General features: G+C 36.9%; 1 pseudogene; it reads left to right on the forward strand.

The window, feature by feature from the left end:
- Positions 1 to 2,470: 2,470 nt before the first annotated feature.
- Positions 2,471 to 5,033, forward strand: LOC108987824 (annotated as a pseudogene).
- The last annotated feature ends 5,686 nt before the right edge of the window (positions 5,034 to 10,719 follow it).

Here is a 10,719-nt window from a genome sequence, read left to right on the forward strand (position 1 = left end):
ATGCTTCGTTCACGACGACGGGGTGGCGTCCTGACTAAATAACTTGAATTTTTAATCATCGCTTCAAAAAAATAGAGTTTATAAGAACATAGAAAATTTAGTGGTATTTGTAAAAACAAAACGTATATATTATAATTCAAAATTATAAGAATACTCATAACGGAGAATAGAGAAGTACATATAACCGTAGTAATAGTCAATTTCCAAAAACTAATACTTTAACCCAATGAACTATTTAAGAAGGCTCCGTTATTAAACTAAACCTTAATCAACATGAACTTAGTTCACATACCTATGAAATACCACAGCTTATAGCTATTCCTAAAGCCTGCGAAGTCTAAGACTTCCCACATCAACAATATTCAATCCTATAGTTCGCTTTACTATCATAATAAATCTGAAAATGACTTCTTAAACACTATCTATACTCTAAAATCTTTACATCCTATGAACCCACAGAAATTTAAACCTCCAAGGTTTATAGTATACAGAATTCTAACCTGTCTCTGATATCAATTGTAACACCCCAATGGAAGGCCCAAACCACATTGCCTATACTCCAAAAGGACTAGTCAATGATACAATTGGAGCTCCATTGGAATCTTATAAAGAGCAAGAACTTCTCATTCCCAAGCAATGTGGGATTCCATACACCACCTACCCTTATCCATATCATATGGAGTATCACAGTTATCAACAACTCAGCAAGCAGAGATCATATACTAGCATGTAAACGTGAGCATTTATAAAGTTCGACGTACAGAACAAAACTTTTGCTTTCAGAATGCAGAAACAACATATTTACTTTCGGAATGCAAAAACAAACTTGGTACAAAACATCAGAGCGAAATTTTCAGAAAAACAAACTTGTTCCCAAAAAGAAAATCATTTGGCATATCCAAACTAAAAATTATATTCATATTATCTCATAGCATCACATCGGGGTAAATACCATGTTTCACCCTGTGGTAGGGTTATAAACCACCATTATACTCTTGGCTGGGCCGTATACCATGTTTCATCCCTGTGGTAGGGTTATAAACCACCATTATACTAATGGCTGGGCCTTAACCGAAACAAAACGGATCATCATCAGAACCAGATCACATTCAGATATAGAATCAGAACTTCGTGCCAAGGTTTTCAGATGACATATCATATCAATACAAAATATTGAATAGCTTCAAATCATTTCACATGTTCGAAATAGACAGAATCAAAATATTTTCAGTTATTCATAACAAAACTTTTAGATTTTCATATTCGTTCTTTTGCATAGTTTAGAAACAAAATGTACAAAATGAGCTCATGTCTAAACTAGTCATGATAGAAAATACCTTCTCTTATATAGAATTTATGCATATGCAGAATAAACATCTGAGGTCGTTTTTCAGATTTCTTTTCTAAAACAAACATGCTTATTTCAAAGTCAACCTCATTTCATTTCTTTTATGCAAAACTAGTATATGAACCCCGCTTACCTGGACTTTTTAAATATTCTGAATTTTTCCACAATCGTGTTGAATGAATGTCACTCATCACCTATACAGAACACTAAGCGTTACTAAATTTCTAAAAGAACTGCTAAAACTCTCTATCTACTTAAATTCATACTACGAAAAATAGCTTTGATAATTATTAAGATATCAAAAATCTAATATATACTATTATTATTAAATATATTCCTAACTTATCATAATAGAATTTTATCAAATATGATAAAACAACTTAGATTCATGTTGAAAAATTAATTTAATCATATTTAAAACTCATATATTTACAAACTATTATTGAAATCATAATTTAATACCACTAACATATAACGTAGTAGGAAATCATAAATTTCTTTAAACAATAGTAGTTCATAAAATATACTTAATAATATTTATATTAAAAAAATCATTGCAAACTACTAATCATATTTAATTTACAACCATACAAGGTTTATTTCATATAATAGACTTAAAGTGCTTAAAAAAAATAAAAGATTGAAATACTTACAGTTTACTACCAAAACCAATTGTAAAAATATTTAGTAATTTAACTTGAATTCGTAAAAGTAAATTCTTATACTTCAAACAAGGCCCGCCTAACACCAGTTTAATATAAAATCGGTCCAATATGAAACCATCTAAACTAAAGGAGCGTTTTCGAAAACTAACAACATCAACATGCATGCTCGTTGGGTACGGCTAGAAACAAGAAAAAATGTGGGGCAAAATAAAAGGAACGCCTAGATCAAAACTGAGCAACATAGAGGCATACTCACCCAGGGAGGATGAGAGGTGCGACGGGACAGTGTGCTTGGCAGGGAACGACGGTGGTGAGCATGGCGGCATGGCATTGGACGAGAGAGAGAGACAGAGAGCAAAAGAGAGAGAGTCCGAGAGTGTGACTCATGAGAGGAAGACAAGGTGAAAGCGATAGAAGCTTACCGTGAGGGGTGGAGGTCGTGCACGGGGGTGCAACCATGGACAGAGGATCTGAGCATGGCGTCGGTAGTGGTCAGAAGATCAAATTGTATCTCAAGCCCTCATCTATCAACTGCGAATGGCCGAGCGTGTGGACTCTTGGAGCAACGGCTGGTGGTTTGAGATAAGGCTCACGGTGGCTGGGTGGTTACTCGAGTGTGGCAAGGGCTGCACCGTGCAACGCTTGTGGTGGCTGGGTAGCTTGCAATGGTTTCACTTGACACAAGGAGTTGCGATTTTAGGTGGAACTGGTGGTGGGTTGCTCTGTTTTTGGGATAGCAAAACAGAGGAAGTTGTTGGGCAATTGGGACGCAGTTGATGGGCTATTTTCATGGTATTTCTGACGTGAGGCAACGCCTTGCAAGGTGGTTGAGTAGAGAAGGAAAGTTGTTGTCTGGTTCGCGGAAAAGGGATAGACGCGCGACAGCTCTGATTCCTTTTTGGCGTGATCTTGACTGGTTCAGCAGAGGCTGACAAGTGTGTGGGACAGGTTTCCGTTGAGGACACAGAGGTGCTAGGCAGTGGGGGCTGACCTGTGGTGGTGGTTGGATGGGGATTTTCCAGGTGTCTAGCGACTTGATGCGGAGAAGATAGACAAATAGAGAGAGTTTGAGAGGATGGAAGGAAAAAAAATGGAAATGCACTACAAGTAGAAGACAATAAAAAAATAGGAGGGAGTGACTCGAGTGATGGATGGAAACGACAATAAAGGAGAGAACTCAAAAACGGAAAGGAAGTTCAAACTTCAAACTGCCTAGACGTGAAGATAATGGAGATTGGGTGGAGGAATCTTCAGCAGTCCAGAAGCTGAAATTGAAGAACCGTCAAGAAGATAAAAATTTAAATAAAAAAAAAAGAGCAAGTGGCAACATGAAACTCACCGCAAACGACATCGTCGGGTAGGGGACGTTAGTAGGTTATTCAACTGCGTGAAAACAAGAGAGAAAAAGATTGGGCAAGTCTATCGGGGTTGGGGAAGGAGAGGGAAAAAGAAAAAAAATCCAATAGACCGGCCTTGGGTTTAATGAGCCCGGGTGTTACATCACTATCTGTAGCCTTAAAGCAGATAAAAGGCCTAAGTGTGAATGCCTAAGAGGATACTCTTTTCTCGATCCAAATGATCCTTATGGAAGCTGCAAACCAGACTTTACACAGGAATGTACAGAAGATGAGCATAGTTCTGAAAAGGAGCTTTATGCTATAGAGGAAATACCAAATACTGATTGGCCAGGGACAGATTACATTGGCTTGAGGCCTTTTACTGAGGAGAATTGCAAGAATTCTTGCTTGCAAGATTGTATGTGTACTGTTGCTGTATTTGCATTTGGTGATAGCTGTTGGAAGAAGAAGTTGTCAGTCTCCAATGGGAGATTCGACAGTAATTTTACTGGGAAAGCCTTTATCAAGGTAAGGAAAGATAATTCAACTCTATGCGGTCCTTGTAACCCGATATCAGGCAAGGAACCGATCCAAAATAAGAAAAAGGAGAAGATTTTGATACTCGTAGGATCTGTGCTTCTTGGTTATTGCTCCTTGTTTGTTAACTTTTCACTTATTGTCTCTATGTTATATGGTTGTTTCTTCATTTACCAAAAGAAAATCAAAATAACAAATGAAAAATGTAGCGTCTTGGAGAGGAATTTGCATTGTTTTACATACAAATATCTTCAAGATGCTACAGACGGGTTCAAGGAACAACTGGGTAAGGGATCTTTTGGTATTGTCTACAAAGGATCAATAAATATGGGTTCTAATGTCCTTGTGGCCGTTAAGAAGTTAAACAGCGTTGCACAAGAGAGTGAGGAGGAATTTCAAGCTGAAGTGAACATAATTGCCAGGACTTGTCACAAGAATCTAGTTAGACTGCTTGGATTCTGCGACGAGGGACCTCAACGATTACTCGTATACGAGTTCTTGAGCAATGGCTCTTTAGCAGGTTTCCTTTTTGGAGACTCGAAACCAAATTGGAAAGAAAGAATCCAAATTGCTGTTGGGATTGCCAGAGGACTCTTGTATTTACATGAAGAGTGCTGCCGTCAGATTATCCATTGAGATATAAAGCCACAGAACATACTTCTTGATGAATATTACAATTCTCGAATTTCTGACTTTGGATTAGCAAAGCTGTTGAGGATGGATCAAAGCCACACTAATACCGCCATTAGAGGAACAAAAGGGTACGTTGCACCTGAATCGTTCAAGAACACGCCAATCACCTCTAAAGTTGATGTGTACAGCTTTGGTGTCGTGTTGCTAGAGAAAATTTGTTGTCGGAAAACCGTATTAGCAATGGAATCTGGCGGAGAACATGATGCAATTTTAATTGATTGGTCTTATGACTGCTTTAGAGATGGAGAAATAGATGCTCTGGTGGAATTTGATGTGAAGGCCGTAGATGATATGGGGAACGTAGAGAGGTTTGTGAAGGTGGCCATTTGGTGCATTCAAGAGGATCAGTCTCTTAGACCCACTATGAGGAAGGTTACACAGATGCTCGAAGGAGTTGTTGATGTACCTATTCCACCATGTCCATCTTCCTTTACAACTACTACGAGGACTTGAAACCCGCATTATTTTTCCTCTACACGCGAAGATTACAGTCACTTCGTACGTACCAACTAGTATTTGCTGCTCATCTGTTTTGTAATCCGTCTTAAGTAATTTGATGTATTGGGGTATTTGTTGGGGACTCCACCCCCTAACATATATAATCTTTTATTTTAATGAAGTTTGCTTGCTTAGAAAGAAAAAAAAAAATTTAATTTGATGTCAAGTTTGAACTTTCATCCCTCTATAATATAGATAAATGATATTTGTAGTCATAAAGTGTGTGAGCATTGTATACTTCTTTGAAAAAAATGAGTAAACATGAGACCCACTTCATGAAAAAAAAATTAATAACAAACTCCATTATTTTTTAAAATAAGTGCACGATGTTTGTATATCCATAATTGTATCTAGCATTACTCATATAATATATATAATTCTTTTTTCTTTTTTTTTTTAAAAAAGATAGATGCAGGAGATTTGGTGTAGGGATTGCGCACGAACGATCTACGTGGAAATTGATACAGTGCGTTTCGCACGAACGAGACATTTGGATTCCTTTCTCCATCTCCCTCCTCCATCCTCCTTCATCTGCCTCTCTTCCATCTCCGAAGCTTCCTCAGACCCGATATGGGTTTTTGAATCATAACCTCCACATCATCTCCCTCCTCCATTCTCACTATCCTCCATCTCTGCAGTGTATCCAAGACTGAGATGGGTTTTTGAACCCAGTAACCCAAGTTACTCTCTCTCTCTCTCTAGATTTGATTCCGTTTTGTTCTCTTCTTCTGACTGCTTTCATACTTGAATTGGTGTTTTCCAATTCGTTCTTGGATTGTTGAATTGTATTTGTAAGGACATGAATCTCATGTTTTGCATCATCATGCATGCTTTCATACTTCTCACTCGTTGCTTTCAAGGCCAACTACAGATCTTCTATCTGGGTCTCATAATTTTCATGCCCACCTTGACTGGATAACAGAGACCTCGTGCAAGGCTGAAGCTAAGCTTTCCATCGCCTTCTTGCTCTTTTCTTCTTCATACCTGGAATTTCTCAATTCATTAAAAATTTATTATTCTCCTCTAACAGGGTCTGAGTATTAGAAGCTGCAAGCTTCTCATTGTTTAAAGCCTGGGTTTTCTCCTCCTTCAAAGTGTCAAGTTACGAATTTCCCTCTAGTTGTTTCATGACCAAATTTAGATTTTGGTGGAGGAGGTGAAGTGTTCACTGTTTTGGAAATGGGTTGCAAAAAGAAAGCTCACTGTTTCGGAAATGAGGGAGACGAATGTGAATGGCAGGGAACGATGACGTCGACGAATGCTATCAATTTTTTTCTTTTTTTTTTATTTCTTTAATTATAGTTGACGTGACAATGAGACCTCATTCGTGCTCAATACCTAAGCCAAGTTACCTGTTTGTAGAACTGTTCTTTTTCTTTCGTTTTAGTTAGAGCACTAGGGTTTGAAAACCCAACCATGCCAGTACGATCGAGTATGTCTTATGTTTTCGTTGGCATTTTTATATTTGAAAAATGTCATTGATTATGGCCCTTCTTCAATCCAGCTCCGTTCGTCATCATGTAATATAGCTAGTTTTGCTAATTGATTAGCTACTGTATTTGCCCCTCTATAAGCTGTAAATTGAACCCTCCAATTTGGCATCCTTTTAACCTTACTTTGGTATCATCTAGGGCTGTACAGAAACCTACAGCACCGGCCGCGTCAGGAACCGGCCGGAACCGGTGGAGAACCGGTCGGCGTGCGGTGGAAATCTCAAGAAACCGATGTTCAGCGGTTCAATCTCGGCTTGAAGCTGGACCGGACCGCTGAACCAAACGATATAATAAAATCCTTTTTTTTTAATATACCCTTATCAAAACGGCGTCGTTCCACTTAAGTTTAAGTTGAACGGCGCCGTTTTAGTGAATAAGTACTACAACAGATACTAGAAACGACGCCGTTTGACATTGAACCAAACGTCGTCGTTTTATTAAGGACGTAAGAAAAAAATAATAAGTCTGAAACGACGCCGTTCCACTTAAACTTAAGTGAAACGGCGTCGTTTCGTTAAGAGTATTCTTCTTCTTCCCCGAACTTCTTCTTCCCGAACTCTCCTCTGTAACTCTCTCTCTCTCCTATGCATCTCTCCCTCTCTCATTCTCTCTCATAATTATCTCACTAGAACCGACGCCGACCGAAAACCGGCAGAGAACTGCCTCGATCGGTGTCCTCCTCGCCATCGACCGGTTACGGTGGGCACCTCATCCATTTTTTCAGACGTCGGTCGGCGTCGATTTTGCCTAAAAACCTCGCCGACGACGTCGGTTTTCACCCTTAGTATCATCTATATATTATTTGCCCATGCCATGACCAGTTCTCTTTTTCATTGTAAATGGCCTTTATAATTGTTTGAGAATCTCCTTCAAAGACCACTTTTGTGAAGCCAAGTTCTGTACAAAACTCCATTACCTAACCATGCCCTTTCTCATTCTCACTTGTATTTTGCTTCCTAGATGGATAGTCTCAGCTGATGAAATTCATTGAGGCCCTCTCTGGCTACTTGGATTCCTTGATCAGAACCATATCTTTCTCATTATATATGGTATCCACCAATTCTAGATCCTCTTATTGTAATTTCAACACCAATTTCTCCCAAAGATCCAAAAAATCTACATCCAATCGCGAACATTCCTGTACATGAGGATTGTTATATATATGTACTAAGGTTGGAATAAAATGAACCCTTTCTTTCTTTGGCATTGAATATAAAATGTAACTGGCACCATGAGTTCATGATCAACCACTGAAAATTGGTTAAAATCGATGTTTTACCTTATATATCCATGCATGTCATGATGATGTGAGCGTACTTCACGGATCAAGAATTTAATTGGCTGGGGTCACTATAAAAAAAATAAATTTTTGTGACTAATTTATTGTAACCAAAATATTATTTATAACTAATTTTAATTAAAAATAATTATTTTATTAAAATTAGCTGATCGTAAATAAGTAATTTTTTTGTACTAGTTAAAACCTTAAAAGACTTTGCATGTGTTTACTTGCATGCTTCAAAAGTTCTTCTGTCAACCTTCAACCATGGATGATGGACCACGTAATAATGTCTCTGGTCTTGGTTTCAGATAATTTTTGAACCATTCCATTCGAAGTCTATTTCAGCTCTTACTTGCATGCTTCACATTTGTCCCAAAAACATTGGTCTCTGGTCTTGCATGTATTTTCCTGCTGATTAAATTGCGAGGGCTGTTGCATCAATAATGCAATAATGTGAAAAGTAAAATATATATATATATATATATAAATATATATATATATATATTTGGCTTGTTAACAAGTTAAATTATAAATGATTTTTTGCAAGTCATCGTTAAAATATTGCAGGAAATTGTCCCAGCCTGCTAACGAACGGATTAACGAATCGTTTGGTTATATAAATTAGATGATATTAAAATTAAAAATTAAAAATTAAAAAGTATTATTAAATATTATTTTTTAATATTATTTTTTATTTTTAGATTAAAAAAAATTGAATGATTTATTATATTAAAAATTTCAAAAAATTAGAATGATAAGATGAAGTACTAAAATGAAATAATTTAGGTAATCAAAACAGGTACAAGTTTTTATGGTTAAATTTGGCACTTTGTTTGGCTCGGTTTGGAACTTAGACAGTTCAGTATAGTCTAATTTTAAGTTGAGTCTAATATTAAAGCATCAAATGCTCAAATCATTAAACTCATTTTAACTCAAAACTTATTTATACGTGGGATTTACAGTCTTTTTCAATTCAACACCTATTTACACTTAGAATCTACAACCTTTTTTAATTTCTCATAAATATATCTAACTTCATATTAACATCTAAATACATCTAAACTCATTTTAAGTAGGCTCTATAAAATTCACTTCATCATCTCAACTCACTACTATTTATAAAGAATTTGAAGAGTTTATAACACAAAATTTGTTTAAAAATATTTGAAATTAAGAATTTGAAGAGTTTATAAAGATAGATAGGAAGTCCACAATCTTCCCGATCATAGCAATCATCTAAAATATTACCTCAGGGATATATAAAATTAGACTATAATTAAATTAATTAATATTGCATTTCAGAATCATGTATAGGAAAGTTCTGTCATTAATCATCACCCATGCAAGGAGTCATAGCCCATGTATAGTATAGACTATTTGTGTCTGCTCAAGCTTTTAACAAAAAAAAAAACCTTCAATAGTTGAATAGAAATACTTCATAACTGATAAAAAGTTAATATAAATATTTAAAGTGCATCTAGACTCCATATTTTTGCTTGATGTAGTGGCTTAATGTTACCTTTCTCATTCTATTGGTTTTTCATTTTTTGGCAGTTGAATGATTTGGTTATCTGTGTGGTTTGTAAAAAAGCAAAGAGCATGAAGGCTGATGGGAATAAGGAGTAGGCATGTGCAAAAAAGTACTTCACCCGATTAATCCGAAAGGTCTGACGTAGGCCCACCCGAATTTATTCGGGTTCATCGGATCAAAATAAATATCGGATTTATTATATCTAATATCCGTCGAAACCGATCAAAAGAAGAAAAGAACCGCATCATTTCTAAATTTGCAGGAAAAAACCATTTAATTAAAGAAAGAGTTCTGCTTTGTACAACTGCCCTTGCGGAACCCTGCGTAACCGGATGATGTGGCTCTGACAGAATTTAACAACTCAGCTAAATCACTGTCACACACACTCTCTCTCTATTCTCTGAAAAACCAAAGTGTTTCTAGACTCAGCAGAAATGAACAGAAGCAAACTCACCATATTATGTCTAAGACCAAACCCTTCGTTTTTTTTTTTTCTTCTTTCTTTATATGTCTTCCTCTTCATCTCTTCAACCTTCGCAAGCTCTCGAGTCCACTTATATACCTCTCTCTAAAATTCGAGATCATCCACGGTTGCTTAGCACAGGATGGAATCCCAAGTGAAGCATAGCAAGGCGGATCTCTTCAGATTCTTTGATATACTGGATGTGCGCATAAGTGAATTGAGATGTAGAGATTCTGTAGCAAGAAGAGGCCGAAGAGAAAAAGTTCTGAAGCAAGAGAAGAGCAGCGACGACATTCAAGAAGCAGATCACAATGGTTGCATTCCTGAAGGAGAACACTCTCCATGACTGCAGTACCTCCATGTTTCTCCTCTTCTTCCTTCTTTTTCTTCTCGAGCTAAAATAGCAACGGAATTCCAACAAGAGTTGCCTCTCTCAGCAAATTGCCTTGTTCATGGGTCCCCAACAAAGACTCCAACTTTGGTTGGATCTTGCCTCTTGGGGTCCTCCGTCTCTAGTGGGCAGTACCCCTACATTTAAGCCATCCCAAAAGCAACAATTTGCGATGCTCCTTCTCAAGTTCTTGCTGGTTTCTCTTTTTGGTTAGCCAATGGCACTTTAAGTACTGTTGGTTTAATGAAGTTTGATTTTGCAATTACCGAGTCTATTATTCTTTGAGGTGTAAACAATACCGTTCTATTTCAGAAAGTTTTGATTGAAGAGGGATTGCACCTAGGAGTGATAAGTTTCAAAACTGTGTGCGATGTGCAGAGGAGAGAAATGTAGAGGGAGGAAGAAGAAGGCCAGAAAAAAATTGATAGAGAAAGAGAGAATGAACGAAATGATAAGGACAGAAATGTTAAAAAAACAAAAT

This window comes from Juglans regia, chromosome 14 (genome assembly GCF_001411555.2).
Source record: "Juglans regia cultivar Chandler chromosome 14, Walnut 2.0, whole genome shotgun sequence".
NCBI lineage: Eukaryota > Viridiplantae > Streptophyta > Magnoliopsida > Fagales > Juglandaceae > Juglans > Juglans regia.